Genomic DNA, 17,019 nt, shown 5'->3' with positions numbered 1-17,019 from the left:
AAGGAAATCAAGGGGCAAGCCATAGATTTGAACTAAGGTCGAGTACCGAAGGCAACGCCGCAAGACCAAACGCATTGTGAGTAGTAATATAGTACACTTATACTCTTTGTTGCATATCTTGAACCATGAATGGTGATTGGTGCCAACATTATGAATTGATTGGAAATGATGAAACTTCATTGATATTATATGACATGTGCTAAATGATTGGGCCCAAGGCTGCTTGATAAATGATTGGGCCTGAGGCCGCTTGTTAAATGATTGAGCCCGAGGTCGCCTGATAAATGATTGGGCTTGAGGCCACTTATTAAATAATTGGGCCCGATGCCGCTTCTTATATGATTGGGCCTGAGGCCGCTTGACATATGATTGGGCCCGAGGTCGCTTGTTATATGCTTGGGCCTAAGGCCACTTGGTTTATATGATTATGGATATTGAGAGAACCTTATGATCATCTACTTACACTGTTTTGCTGCATTATTATTCGTTGAGCTTCGCTCACCCAATTTTATGTATGCATATGTAGGTGATTAGCAGCATGGAGCACACCCCTAAAGTCAGCTTCACGAGCCTTTTGTGAACCAATCGATTCATGCCTCCGAGACGGAGTTTTGTCTTGGCTCATACCACACTTTGACCCTATTATGTTTTTGCTTTCATGGTCTTGGGTTGTAAACATTATGTACAATTTTTCTCTGGCTCTTATATTTTTTTGATGGGCATGTATATGTATTATTATGTTACGTGGTTAACTCTATGATTTTACTCATGATTGGCATAGCTCAATGGACTTCTCCTTATTATATGCTTCCGTTTATAGCCCCATTAGCATAAATATTCTGTATGATAGATTGAGGTCTTCGGTAATCTATGGATTACTGGCCGGTTATGACCCAAACTTTTAGAGGCGGGTTCGGGTCATGACAGAGTGGTATCAGAGCATGAGTTAATATCTCACATATGAGTCCATATGAGCAATAAGAAGTCTAGAAAAGGTTTAAGTTGCATCCATAATGCATTCGCATCAGGTATGACATGGAAATGTACATTTGTATATGTGACTTACGTGCATATTATCTGTGAAAGTTGTAATGCATGTTTCTCATATCATTAACAAGGGCGGAAAATAGAGAGGATTCGGCCTCCACACGACTTGATAGGATGGAGGCAATGATTATGGAAATGGCAGAGGCTTTTAGACAACAGCAACGACAGCAATAATAACAACCACCACCACTACCTGTAGTGCAAGACGATCAAGCTGATGACCGAACCATTGCTCTCACAAAGGAATTTAAGAAGATGAAACTGCCATTGTTCAAAGGAGGAATTGATCCAGTAAAGGCGGAGGCCTAGTTACTTGGTGTCGAGAAATTATTTGAAGTCTTTCCATGCACGGAGGCACAGAAAGTCTTGCTAGCTGCCTTTACGCTAGAGGATGAGGCACGTCGTTGGTGAATGTTTATCCGAGAAGGACATCAAAGGATGAATTGGGCCCAGTTTTTGGAAATCTTCTATGAGAAGTACTTCCTACAAAGTATCCGAGACAAGAAGGTGGCGGAGTTTGAAAACTTGAAGCAAGGGAACAAGACAGTGGCGGAGTATGAGGCGCAATTTACCGAATTAGCCCGTTTCGCACCGTACATGGTCGATACGGGCTACAAAAAAGCGAGGAAATTTGAGGGAGGTCTCTGAGACTCCATTCTCGAGAAGATTAATGTATTGCAAGTATAGAAATATGTGGATGTATTGGATAAGGCCATTATAGAATAAGGTAACCAAGCCAACCGCAACTGGTACTCGGATTAGAAAGGCAAAAGGCAGGGTTCCAAGATGTACAAAGGGTCGGCATCCTCACAAAATAAGAAGCAAAATTTGGGAACTTCCAACACTGCGGGGTCTAACCGTGATTCACTACCAACTTGCCCGGAGTGTGGGAAGAAGCATCGAGGGGGTTTGTTATCGAGCATCAGGAGCTTGTTTCAAGTGTGGGAAGACGGGACATATGATGAAAGATTGTCCTATGTTTGGGCAACAAAAAGGGAATAGGCCAATTGCTAGTTTAGCCGGTTCCACTCCTGCAACAAAGACCCCGGTAAGGCCTGCTACTTCTCAAGATAATGTTAGGCAAGGAAGAGTCTTTGCTCTTGTTCCGGGTGATGTCCAAAATTCAGATGCTGTGGTTTCAGGTATGCTTTTCATCAATGGCCAACCTACTCATGTGCTACTTGATTCGGGTTCCACTCATTCCTTTGTTTCGAAAACCTTTGCTCCTAATTTAAATAGATCTATAGAACCCTTGAATTATGTGTTGTGTGTGTCTCTCCCATCTAGGGACTATATGTTTTGTGCTTCTATGTATCCGGCATGTGAGCTTTTACTTGGAGATATTTCATTATGTGCTAATTTGATGCCTCTTGACATGGTACACTTTGATGTAATTTTGGAAATGGATTGGTTAGCTAAGTATCATGTAACCATCGACTGTGTGTCCAAACAAGTTGTTTTCCGCCCACCGAGTCAAGAAGAGTTTACTTTTGTAGGACATGGAGTGGTCCCTTCACCCTATTTGATATCGACTATGAAAGCTTGTAAACTACTTCATAAAGGTTGTAGGGGTTATTTGTGTAATATTTTGCATGCAGAGACAACTGAGGTGAGTGTTGAAAATATTCAGATTGTTAGTGAGTTTCCGGATGTATTTCCAGAAGAATTGACAGGGGACTTAATAGACCGTGAGATTGAATTTGTTATTGATATTGTACCGGGTACTCAACCTGTTTCCAAGGCTCCGTAAAGAATGTCTTCGGTAGAAATAAAGGAACTAAAAATACAGTTGCAAGAATTGCTTGACAAAGGGTTCATCCGACCGAGTACATCGCCTTGGGGCGCACTCGTTTTGTTTGTGAATAAGAAGGATGGGACGCTTTTGTTGTGTATTGATTACTGAGAACTTAATAAGGTAACGGTGAAGAATAAATATCCTTTGCCACAGATTGATGATTTGTTTGACCAATTACAAGGGACACAAGTGTTTTCAAAGATCCACTTGAGATCTGTGTACCATCAGTTGAAAGTCAAAGCAGAGGATGTTGAGAAGACCGGCTTTTGAACCAGGTACGGCCATTACAAATTTTTTGTCATGCCATTTGGGGTTACGAATACACTGGTAGCTTTTATGGATTTAATGAATCGAGTTTCAAACCGTACTTGGATGAGTTTGTGGTGGTATTCATTGATGGCATTCTTATTTATTCGAAGAGTAGTGAGGATCATAAAAGGCACTTGAGATTAATTCTTCAAACACTTAAGGACAAGAAGTTATATGCTAAATTGAAGAAGTGTGAATTTTGGTTGAATGAAGTTGTGTTTTTGGGGGATGTAATTAACAAGGATGGTGTGTCTGTCGATCCGCAAAAGATAGAAGCTATTATGAATTGGCCTGCTCCTACTAATGTTACAGAAGTATGCAGTTTTATGGGTTTAGCAGGTTACTATCGAAGATTTGTTAAAGATTTCTCAAAGATTGTGGTGCCACTCACCCAATTAACCCAAAAGGGTTTTCCATTCGAGTGGTCAGAACAGAGAGAGTCCGCCTTTCAAGAATTAATGACAAGACTCACAACAGCACCGGTCCTTGCCTTACCATCGGGTATCGAGGGGTTTGTGATTTATAGTGATGTATCTCATAAGGGTTTGGGGTGTGTGCTTATGCAGAATGGAAGAGTAATTGCTTATGCATCCCCAACAGTTGAAGCCATATGAAAAGAATTATCCTACGCATGATATGAAATTAGCTGCTGTGGTGTTTGCATTGAAGATTTGGCAGCATTATCTTTATGGAGCAACATGTGAAGTCTATACCGACCATAAGAGCCTTAAGTATTTCTTTACTCAAAAGGAGCTTAATATGTAATAAAGACGATGGTTAGAACTTATCAACGATTATGACTTGCAGATTCATTATCATCCCGGTAAAGCCAACACGGTGCGAATGCTCTTAGCAGAAAGTCAACGGGAAACTTAACATGTTTGCTTACGGAGCGGAATGAACTCTTACTTGACTTGGAAAGAATGAAGGTGGAAATTGTGCTACATGAATGTGATGGACTATTGGCCGCAATGACTGCACAACCGGTTATTGTTGAGAAAATTAAACAAAGGCAATTGGAGGATGAATTCCTCAATAAATTATATGATGAGATAGAAGCAAAATAGAGACCCAGATTTTCTTTGGAAGCCCAAGTGTTGAAGTTCAAGGGAAGATTGTGTGTTCCTAATGTCCCCAAAGTTAAAAGAAGAGTCTAGGAAGAAGCTCATAAGTCTAAGGTTGCTATGCATCCCGAGAATACCAAAATGTACCAAGATCTCAAGCAAGCTTTTTGGTGGCCTAATATGAAGAGAGAAATTGCGGAATTCATTTCAAGATGCCTTCAATGTCAACAAGTAAAAGCAAAGCATCAAAGACTGGCAGGGTTACTTCAACCTCTTTCTATTCCGGAATGGAAGTGAGAGCATGTAACTATGGATTTTATTGTGGGCTTACCCCGAACACCCCGAGGTATGAATTTTATATGGGTTGTTGTGGATAGATTGACTAAGTCTGCTCACTTTCTGCCTGTGAAGACTGTTTATAATGTGGACAGACTTGCTACTGTGTACATTGTTGAAATTATTCAATTGCACGGTGTTTCGGTTTCCATTGTGTCGGATAGAGATTCCAAGTTTGTGTCAAGATTGTGGCAAAGCTTACAAAAAGCATTTGGCAACGGAGTTGGGGTTTAGTACCGCATTTCACTTGCAAACCGATGGTCAATCTGAGAGGACCATACAGATGTTGGAAGACATACTCCGGATGTGTGTTTTAGACTTCCGTGAAAGTTGGGAAACACATTTACCTTTAGCGGAATTTGCCTATAACAATAGTTTTCACTCCAGTATTGGGATGGCACCCTATGAAGCTTTGTATGGAAGAAGATGTCGAACTCTGGTTTGTTGGACCGAGGTTGGGGATAGGTCGTTGATTGAGCCTAAAATTGTGCAAGTTACTACGGAAAAGATTTAAATCATCCAACAGAGATTGAAAACTGCTCAAAGCCGATAAAAGAGCTATGCGGATCAAAGAAGAAGAGACTTCGAGTTTGAAGTTGGGGATCATGTCTTTGTCAAAGTCACTCCAATAAAAGGGCACACAAGATTTGGGAAGAAAAGAAAATTATCACCCTGGTACATAGGGCCGTTTCAGATTTTGGAAAGACTGGGTCCAGTGGCTTATCAGATTGCTTTACCACTGGGCATAGAGCAAGTGCACAATGTGTTTCACGTATCAATGTTGCGAGGCTACTTTCGGGACCCTTCTCATGTTATTGATTATCATCAAGTTGTACTAGACGACAATATGGCTTATGAGGAGAAACCCTTTCGAATCCTTGATCGGCAAGTCAAGAAACTACGGAACAAGACTATCCTAATGGTAAAAGTGGAATGGAGGGAACATCACGGGAACGAAGCCACTTGGGAATGGGAAGAAGAAATACAACAACGATACCCGGAATTGTTTTCAACTTGAGGTAAACAAGTTTGGAGGACCAAACTTCCTAAAAGGGGAAGACTGTGATAACCCAACCCCTACTATGCTTAATTATAAATGTGATTATGTGTTTGATATGAATTTGCAAGTTTAAGTATGGGAAATATGTGAATTTGGAAAAATATCTATTGAAAGTAGGAATATCTGTTGCAATTAGAACTTTGAATTGAAATTGGGAGCTGTAGAGGCGCGATAAACAAAACCTGACTTCATATCTATGATTAACATGATTTTTAGAGCCTTTAGTGAGATTTTGAAACATTACGATTCGTAATGATTAAATTGGAATTTTTAAAGCTAAGTCACAGATATGTTGGTCTCTTGTGTTCCTTAATGTGCTTGAGAGCTCTATAGTGTGAGTTAGAGAGAGGAAGAAGAGAAAGCTAGGGATTTGAAGGAAATCAAGGGGCAAACCATAGATTTGAACTAAGGTCGAGTGCCGGAGGCAACGCCGCAAGACCAAACGCACTGTGAGTAGTAATATAGTATACTTATACTCTTTGTTGTGTATCTTTAACCATGAATGGTGATTGGTCAACATTATGAATTGATTGGAAATGATGAAACTTCATTGATATTATATGACATGTGCTAAATGATTGGGCCCAAGGCTACTTGATAAATGATTAGGCCTAAGGCCGCTTGTAGACGCGCCCGTGGGCCTCATGCTACAGTTCGGACTCAATTTGTGTCACGGTCCTTAATCTGAACCAAAGAGTCCAAATCCGGCAAATCGTTTTGAGAAACAGATTTTTGAAAAGAAGTGCCAAACATGGACTGCTTTGCCAGATACAGAGTCGCCACCTAAATATTTTTTAAGGGGGAATTTAGGAAACCCTGACTCGGTGCCAAAGGCCACGTGTCCGTCATCACCAAAGTTGCCTCGGCTCGGGAACTTGGGTACGATTGGGGAAGGTCAGCTATGAGCACCCCCTCTCGTCCGATCCGAAGATCGGCCTCTACTAACCATGATATCCAATTTTGAAAACGTCATGTGTTCTTATTCTGGTTATTAGCCTAGAATTACTATGTTATGCGCACAGCAAACAAGTATAGACCAAATCGCCTAAATTGGAACAAAACATAGCATGTTTGTTTTGAAAAATGGTTTGCTACTCGCAAGTAGGCTAAAATGCAGGTTTTGCCACCCTCAAGTGGGCTTTAGAAAAGATGGTTTTTGCCACTATCTAGTGGGCTTAAAATTCACAGTTGTAATGCGTTATCCCAATTTAAGCAATTCGACCTCCATCCACAGGCATTCAAGCAGTTATATTACATAAGCAGCTAGCATCATGGTAATCATGCAATTATGGCAACACTCACACGCATGCGGTATGCTAAAGCATAAATGCTTACCGAGTACTCTGAGCCAAAACAAAAAAACTAGTTAATAATCATATGCATGATCCTAGTTCATGTTAAGATGGCTAATGCAACACATGCAAGATGCAACTAAGATAGGCTCGACTAATCTACAATGACATGTGAAATGCTACAACTAACAAGTTCTCAACTTGGAATTGAAATACAAGTGCAGTTAGCATGATGTGCCGAGCCCGGTGCATGTAAGACAAATGTATGGATGCACGCATGCTATCATACTGTTATGCTAATTTAAATATGCCCTAGTCTACCATCATAAGCGGGTAAATAAAAGGGAGAAAGAAGTGGGGGTTGGAAGACATGCACACACGCACCCACACTTATTACAAGTTTGCCCTCGTTCGGAGGGACCAAAAGAATAATACAGTCCGAATAATAAATCGACTATCCTAGCTAATTAATTATTACAGACCCTTAATTAATCAACAAAATAAATGCAGCAAGAAGGTGGCCGCAGCCCTGCCTTGGGATGCGTGAGTGATGCATGCTTGATCCGCCTTGCCCGGAAACTCGCTACCATAGCATTGCTGCCTCTGTTTACACTGCCTAGCTCCTCTGAAAACTGTACAAGTCTCAGGATATGTTCTTTGCACACTGTGGAACACTACCGGCTGGGAGGGATGGCCATCAGCCTCGGAGGATGACCACCGGCCACAGATGAAGTTATCGGTCGTTGATAAATTGTCGGTCGGCACAGTATTTAGCCGACCGGCCAAAGCTCCCTGCAGAACCTGCAATTGGCAGCAGCAGAGGGCAAGCAGTGTATGGCAAGGAATTTCAAGCAAGTGTATGCATGGCCACTCTCCCAATCATGTAATGGACTCAAGGGAGTGTGCCCCTCGACCCTCAGGCCACCAATCACGCATTTCAATGCATGATGGCCAAAGAATCAAGTATGCATTTCAATGTCAAATGCAATACACACAAAACATACAAGGGACCCAACCTCAATCATGGTTGATCAAGAGGCGAGGCAATGCACAACAATGCACATGCGACCTAAGCATGCAAGCAAACATACAAGCATGCAATGCAACTATATGGCACACACAATGCTAACAACATAACATGCACAACGCATTGAAACATGGCATACAAAATACAAGATGGACTTATGCCAACGTGAGTGGACCTCAGCCGCACTCACATCAGTGGCCATGAGATGAAAATGAGACACTCGAAATGCGTGCACATATGCACGCAAACCGAGGACCGAACCTAAGGCACGAATGCCACTCTACCAAAGCATGGCAAGACATGGAACATGGTGTGCAAACATGAAAATCAGTAGCAAAATGAGGGGCAAAACAGCCCCGAAACAAGGCGAAATGACACCCGATGCATGGAATTTCTCCTGAAATGCAAAACTAGGTACATGAAATGGCTTACAGCTATACAAAGCATGCATAATTGGTACATGGAATGAAAAGACAGAAGCAAGACAGCCCCAAAATAAGCATTTTTACAGTTCAAAGCATGGCCAAACAGTAAGCACAAGTGGGACTAAATTATCATACAAAAATGGCTCCGCGAGGGAGGCAATGAAGCAAGTGGTAGATGCAAAGCCCAAACAGAAAAAGACTCTTCTACAACACTGAAGAGGGACCAAAAATATGACTACTTTCAGTTTATGGAAACCCCCAAAACAATATACAAGTATGCTCAAAATGCCATGCAAGGTAGGGCCCAAAAGAGGTCAAAACACAAAGTGTACAAAACATTCATCACACAGCCAAAGACCCTTAATGAAACATGACAAGGGGGTCAAAATAAGACTGTTTTCAGTTCTGAAAAGAGCCCAAAAACAGAAGCATCCGAGGCTAATAAATCATGCAAAAATGAGGCAAAAACATGGATTTCAAAGCAAGTAGCACATGGGGTATCTAAACAGTGATGAGCCCTTCTTCAATGTTGAAGAAGGGCTCAAAACAAGCTCACTTACAGTTTATGACATGCCCCAAGACAGATTAAACATAGGCCAAAAATAACATGCAAGATTAGGGCCTAAAGGAGAGATAAAGAAGGAAGTGCAAGATGGGGACCTCAAATGACAAAATTCCCTTAATGAATCATGAAATAGAGCTCAAATAAAGGGTACTTTCAGTTTTGGCCGGAGCTCAAAACAGCAAGCAAAATAGCTAGAAAAATGTTGCAAAATTAAGCTCAAAAAGAGGGAATTGACATTTACCCTTGAAGACCAACCCTTGGTTGCTTCTTGGCTTGAGAAGTGATGCCTCCTAGCTGCTGGAAAGCTCCCCAAGCTGCTGGAAATGGAGTAGTGGTGGTGATGCTAGGTAGTGATGCAAATGGAGCAAGGATTTTAGGGTTTGGAGGCTTGGATGAGATAGATATATGGAGGATTGTATGTAATGCTCCAGCTGGTTTTCTAACCTAGTATAAGGAAGAGGAGAGCTTCCTTTATAGAGCCAAGAGACTAAAGCTTCTCTTAGAAGCTTCAAACCAAGAGCAAAGATCCTCCATACACGTGTATGGAGGATCCAGTCTGTGCCCTCCAGCTGGCACAGCTGGCATCCACTCAATCTGTGGAATGCTCCGGAAGGTCGTCGGCCAGCAAAAATGGTCGGTCGGCTAAAATAAATGGCCGGCCGGCACAATAAATTGCCGGTCGGATAAATAGATTGCCGACAGATTCTGCCAAGGTCAAAAAATGGCCGGTGGGTGTCCAAATTGAAGCCCCGGAAGTTAGCTTTCCAATGGCACAAACCTTGCATTAAAATTCCTCCTGTGGAAAAAGTTATGCCCATTTTGGTGAAGCCGCGCAGATTCGATCCAACCGGGATGATACCCAACTTCAACCAATCATATCTCCCCCACCCGGACTTGGCTCTAGGAGATTCTTGAGTGCAAAATGAAGCCCCGAGAGTAAGCTTTCCAACGGTGGTGGCCTCATAGCTAAAATCCAAGTATGCAAATGAATAAGCCCGATTCAGCGAGGGCTGCTCAACTCTCTCTTACCCGGATTCATGCCGAACTTCTCCCAAACTAGTTTTCTCCTCTCCTTTCCTCTTTTCTTCAACTCCAAAACCCTAAACAAAGTGTTTTGAAAGATTTTTCAAAGATTTCATCTCTCTTTCATTCATTTCCACTTCGTCCCTGCTCGGTTTACTGAAAAGCGCAACGTTTGACAAAATGCGAGCCTCGGAACATCGCAGAAACTTTATTTCAAAAATATTTTGAAAAAGAGGGTTTTAAGGTCTAAAAACCATTCAAAATAGTTTTGATCCAAAAGGGGTGTGAAGTTGGGGTTTGGCTCTCTCCTTGCCGAAGAGATTAAACCTTTGCCCTGCACATCTTTTACTACCAAGTAAACCATCAGTAACGCCCAAGTCTTAAGGGCGGTCAAAAATGGGGTGTCTACACCGCTTGTTAAATGATTGGGCCCGAGGCCACTTGATAAATGATTGGTTCTGAGGCCGCTTGTTAAATAGTTGGGCCTGAGGCCGCTTGTTATATGATTGGGCCCGAGGCCGCTGGTTATATGCTTGGGCCCGAGGCCTCTTGGTTTATATGATTATGGATATTGAGAGAACATTATGATCATCTACTTACACTGTTTTACTGCATTATTATTCATTGAGCTTCGCTCACCCAATTTTATGTATGCACATATAGGTGATTAGTAGTATGGAGCACACCCTTAGAGTCAGCTTCATGAGCCTTTTGTGACCCAATCGAGTCATGCCTCCGAGACGGAGTTTTGTCTTGGCTCATACCACACTTTGACCTTATTATGTTTTTGCTTTCATGGTCTTGGGTTATAAACATTATGTACGATTTTTCTCTGGCTCTTATATTTTTTTCATGGGCATGCATATGTATTATTATGTTACGTGGTTAACTCTATGATTTTACTTATGATTGACACAGCTCAATGGACTTCTCCTTATTATATGCTTCCGTTTATGGCCCCATTAGCATAAATATTCTGTATGATAGATTGAGGCCTTCGGTAATCTATGGATTACTGGTCGGTTATGACCCAAACTTTTAGGAGCGGGTTTGGGTCATGACAATAGTGGTGTGCTTCTTTTTTGTTTTTGTCGATGAAAGTTGTATAGCTTTAAACTTATGGGTTTTGAAGTTGCTTTCTGATTCAATCTTTTCATTCATCCTTTTATATTGTTATTGTTGGTCATACTTGTTCTTATCAAGATAGGCCTTTGCTTTCTGCACCTGTGAAATGAAGCTATGCCCTCTGTTGTTTGCAATACAAATGGGATTTGGTAGTTCATTTGTACAGATGGCCTTGGACACACTACTGTTGCATATCTAATGGTATGGGAAGACTAGAACTGTCCATCAAATAGAGGAAATAACCCTTCAAACTAGGCTTCTTTACAAGGGTTTTAGAAATCTAAGATTTACTCAAGCTGAGGAACATATGACAATATGACATTCAAATATGACATATGATATTCAAACAACATTTGCTGGCATTGAGCATATGACATTCAAATAACACTTGGTGGCAGCAACTTGAAACATAATTACAATATTCTAGATTTGAATCCAGAAGCATAATTATAATATTCTAGATTTGAATCCAAAAGCATAATTACAATATTCTACAACCTCTAATTTCAAACATTATCATTATGATGTCCACATAAAAATCTTAATACTTAGGACAAATGTTATCCTACAATAATTTAATTTCATATTAATTGGAATAAATTTGTCCAAAACAAATAGATAAAATAAATTTGTCCAAAAAAAAAAAAAAATCTGTCCAAATCTATCTAACATAGATAAAATCAACTTCTCAGGGATGTCCATCTACATGACTGTCAGCAGGACTATGTGACGCTTGCGAGACTTGGACTGCAAAGTGTTGAACACTTGTACCTCAAAGCAATTCCTAAAAAGATCTGTGAGTGGGATAGAGAGAAGGCAATGACTGAGGTGTGTTATTTACGTGCAATAGAGCTAAATTTATTAAGCTTCAATTACAATGTATACTACACATTTAATGTATATTATGTAACCAATGATAACTCACATCATACGTACCATACATAAGAGGAGGACCATTTGTACCACCCATGAGAACTTGAGGTCGAGGTTGAGATTGAGAAATATAGACACCATGACGATGATCCTAAATACAACCAATATAAAGTATATTATTCAACATTAATATTACCTGATTAGAATTACTACCCATGACAAAACGAGGTTGTAATTGAGAAATATAGACACCAAGACCATGATCCTAAATACAACCAATATAAAGTATGTAAACACAAATTTTGAAAAAAAAAAAAACATTATTTAAAAACATTATGTAACATTTTCTTAAAAACTTGCACACAAATAAATATTACCTGATTAGAATTACTACCTGTACAAGCACGAAATAATTTTCTCGTATAATTCTATTGATCAAGTTTGCACTTCCCCAAACATCTTCGCTTTACCGCCTGAAAACACAAACGTGAGCTAGCCGGCGGGTGTGTGCCGGAAACCTCTCTGATGCCTAAGTCAGCAAATAAACAATAGACACAAAAGCTCTATGTATTTTAGGGTAAAAATTGTGATACCTGTCCATAGATCTTGTCATGAGCTTTTGTAGATTCACCTGGCACAATCCTAGTAGGACTCTAACTCTCCCTAGTAGAGTCCTCCCAGGAGTCACAAAGATACAACTTTATCTTTTTACACCCTCCTCACTGCTTAACCAAGTGAGATGGTTCGACCACGGTCTGATAACCTAGTATAGTCCTCCCAAGAGTCACAAAGATACAAATTTATCTTTTTACACCCTCCTCACTGCTTAACCAAGTGAGATGGTTCGACCACGGTCTGATAACAGCATAGCTGTGCCAACACTACCCTGCCTAACACCAGTCTTAACCGCGCTTATTCAGCTCGATGCTATCTTGGGCACCGTCTAGCTCGGTCCTTCGCCCACCTATATCCCGGTCCAGACTATCCAGACCAGGCTACAAGGAGCCATCTTTGACCAAGCCAACGGGGTTAAGGACAAAGCTATGTAGGCCATTACCTCGGCCCATAGCTCGGTCAATTTCAGTATCTGGACTTAGCTTGGCCCAAGCTCATAAATTACCCTCTCAATTGCCCCTTAATTCCATCTGCAACGCATGATTTGAGATTATTCCTCTCTAGCCGAGCTAAATGTTCAGGCCTCCAACCGAGCTCAAATATTATCGGGCTACCGATTTGCCCGGTCAGGAACATCTTGTCAGTTGCTCTGTACATCATTTCACTTCTCAAGCACGTCTGAATCGTTATTTATTCCTCTAGACACGTGGCTTGCTCCCACTAGTCAAGTACACCTGCTATAGCCGTCTTTGTACTATGAAAATTTGAACAGTCCCATCCATTCTCTTGCCTATACAAAAACCCATTTTTTGAATCAAAACACCCTTACTGTTCATCCTCTCTCATTCACCTCCTGAGTCTCCATATTCATCCCCTCACTTTCAACCCAAGACCATAGCACCTGCTTCGCTCGTGTTCTTGCTGGCATTCTTGCCGTGTGGTGTTCGTTTTAAATCTGCAAGTTACCCTTTCTTTTTGTTTATTTTACGAATATATATATATATATTTTAAAATGCAATACTCTAGCTCCATGTGCATGTGTAATGACCACTGAAACCTCAAAAACCACATGCTCAGACCTCAAAAACTTATTAGTTGGATTTTCAATTAGTTTGGAACACGAGCTTTTGATCCAAAATAGCATTATGACTGAGCTAGGGACCTGTTTGTGGTAGGCTTGCATATGACCGAACTAGGAACCTTTGTGCTCAATAAGCGAGCTAAAACCTTGAGCCCATTTTGCCTCACGGCCGAACTAAGAACGAGTTGTAACCCATTTAGCCGACCTAGGGTTATGTTTACTTTGCCTTTTTGCTTAGCTCGGTCCAGTCATCTGAGCATAACACTTTTTATCTCTACTTTGCAGACTTAACTAGGTTGGACAGGCACACCTTTGTACCTTGCCCCCTTGGCGTCATTACTCAACGGAGCCATCAGAGTCATCTCAGCACCGAGCTAGGCCACCGTGCTAAACTTTTTAAACAACCTTTAAGTTTAATGGGCAAATACCGCTTCTTGGTAAACTCGCCTAGGGCCATCACCAAATTCCGAAAAGACTACCATATCCCCGACGATGTCCACCTCATCCTAGCCGAACCAGATACCACGTCCTGGGAAAAATCGGGCTTCGTGCCCTTCACCATAATATCAATTGTAGAGGCCAGGCTCCGGTTCCCTGTGCGGCCACTCATATGCGAGTTCCTCAGGCAGACAAGATTATACCCAACCCAACTCTTTACCAACACTTATAGAATAATAAATGGCATCGCCGAGCTAAACCGCCGGCTTGGCCTCAACCTCGGATTGGCTGAGCTATTTCACCAATATTCACTCAGCCAAAATGATGACGGTTGGGCGTACTATTTAAGGGTAAGAAGAGGCCGAGAGAAAATCATAAAAAATACACCGGACAAAGACTTGAATGATGACGATTTTTTCTAGGTTTCGGGCAACTTTGAAGATCAGGAGGCCTAGATACCTGGCTATAATATAAACTGGAATAAAGGGACTGCTGGTAAGAATACCTCGATTTAATTTTCCTTTGTTGTCTCGGACTATAATTTTTCACCGTGCTAACATAAGCGTTGTTTTTCTTTTCTGCAGACTTAAACCAGCTTAAATCACATTATACATACGCCAACCAAGACGCCCTTCGTGCCGCGCTCCGATACTGTCATCGTGATTGGGCCGAGCTATTGAACTTCGAACTAACCTACCGATGCAGCGGAAGGAACAAGACTAGGGTGACTGATTTTCTTCTCGAACCATCACCAGAACCAGACCCAAACCTATCTGAAATCACCCTCATTCCACTAACTAAAGAACAAGAAATGGCTAAGCGTCGTGCTATCCGTGCCCTAATCACCGAACAAACCACAGCTCCAACTGCCGAGCAGCAAACCAAGGCACCACAGGTCGGTCAGTCACCCGTGGTTATGGTGGCCCTCCCCATAACCCGAGCTTCTTCATCTCGACCAAGCAAACGACCACGTACACAACGCTTGAGGGATGAGGATGACACCGAGTTATCCGAAACCGAGCTTCGAGAAGTAACTTACTCCCAAGGTCGCGACCGACCTAGCCCTTCAAATCCCCTCACACCGCCCGTGTGGGCACCCTCTGTCACCTTCAGAGTTCGTGCAATAACGACCTCTGACTCTGTTAGTGTTGAGAAGGATCATCTTCTGGCCTTCAATTTGGCAAAGAGCGTCTGCCTGCCTGCTGACATAGAGCGACATGAGGGCCTGACCGAGCTAAAAGCCATTCGCTCGGTGTCTAAGTCGATGATATTGGTAAGCCCAAAATCCCTATAACCCAACAAATGATACCGTGCTGGTCCCACTGCTTTGGTTTTTCTGTAACCGTTCTGAATGTTGCGCAAGCCCTGCAGAAGAGCCAAGTGGCTCATAAATGAGTACTTGAGGTGCGGAAGACGGCACAGTCAGCCATTGCTGAAGCAGATACCAAGGAAACCAAGCTAAAAGAAGCTAAGGCCAAGCTGGCCAAGCTAGAAATCGAAAATGCAAGGCTAGCCGAATTGGTCAGCACGACAGAGGCTGACAAACAGAAAGCATTAGCCGAGAAAAAAGACCGCTACCTGCGGGAGCTGGTGAAGTTAGAGAGGAAGAAGAACGCCGAGCTAGAGGAGGAAAAGAAAAATCTACAGGACTCAGAAGACTGAGGCTTCAAGGAAGAAGATGAGACCTATGTCCAACAGTGCGAAGCCGCCAAGGACATTTTCTTTAAGTGTGGTTGGAAGGCCGCTATTGAAAAGCTCGGCTATGGGCATGACTCCGAGATCTTCCTGAATCCCCATCCCCACTTCATACCAGGATACATGACGGACTTTGCTAACGTGGTCCAACAAAAGTTCTTTCAGAAGGGGGAGGAGGATGAGGTCCATGCTCCATATAATGCCCTTCCTTCCGACACTCAATTCGGCCGCCAATCTGTATCTCCTAGTCCGGTGGACTCCAGCCATTCCTTGCATCGGCCAGTTGACGAAGCTCCTGTGCCCGAGCCTAACCAGGGGGCTGATGCCATAATCGACCTACCAATGGGCAAAGTCCGGGTCGATTTGGACGCCGACCTTGAAAATCTATTTGCTTGATTTCTCTATGTATTTTTCCCTTTAAGAAAATGTAACCAGGCTTAGCCCCTCTTTTACTCACTTACCAATGAAATGAAACTTGAAATGAACATTTCCCCTATTCACATCTTTCTGCTTGGTTAATGTACTTTCTTTATCTTTTTGTTCGGTGAATGCACTAACTTCCTTTAAGCCTAGCTGGCCTATCTTGGCTCGGCCTTCACTTATTCTGCCTACCTTGTTTGGCCGAGATAAGTATCTCGGTCATACAACAACTTTAGGTATTTATCCAAGTGTTAGTCAAGCCTGCCACCCTTCAGCTTAGATCCTTATCTCAGCTGAAAAAGATGTTTGGTCAAACCTGTCAAACTTCTCCAGCCTAGATCCTTATCTCGGCTGAAGAAAGAAAAAGTGTTGGTCAAACCTGCCAACCTTTTTCAACCTAGATCCTTATCTCGGCTAAAGAAGAAAAGATGTTTGGTCAGACTTGCCAAACTTTCTTTAGCCTAGATCCTTATCTTGGCTGAAGAAAAAAGTGTTGGTCAAACCTGTCAACCTTCTTCAGCCTAGATCCTTATTTTGGCTAAAGAAGAAAAGATGTTTGGTCAAACCTACCAAACTTCCTTCAGCCTAGATCCTTATCTTGGCTGAAGAAAAAAGTATTGGTCAAACCTGTCAACCTTCTTCAGCCTAGATCTTTATCTCGGCTGAGGAAGAAAAATTGTTAGTCAAACCTGCCAACCTTCGTCAGCCTAGATCCTTATCTCGACTGAAGAAGAAAAGATGTTGGTCAAACCTACCAACCTTCGTCAGCCTAGATCCTTATTTCGGTTGAAGAAGAAAAGATGTTTGGTCAAGCCTACCAAACTTGTTG

Source organism: Camellia sinensis, chromosome 6, assembly GCF_055761805.1.
Source record: "Camellia sinensis isolate YWXY chromosome 6, ASM5576180v1, whole genome shotgun sequence".
NCBI lineage: Eukaryota > Viridiplantae > Streptophyta > Magnoliopsida > Ericales > Theaceae > Camellia > Camellia sinensis.
Note: the sequence above shows the minus strand (reverse complement) of the source record.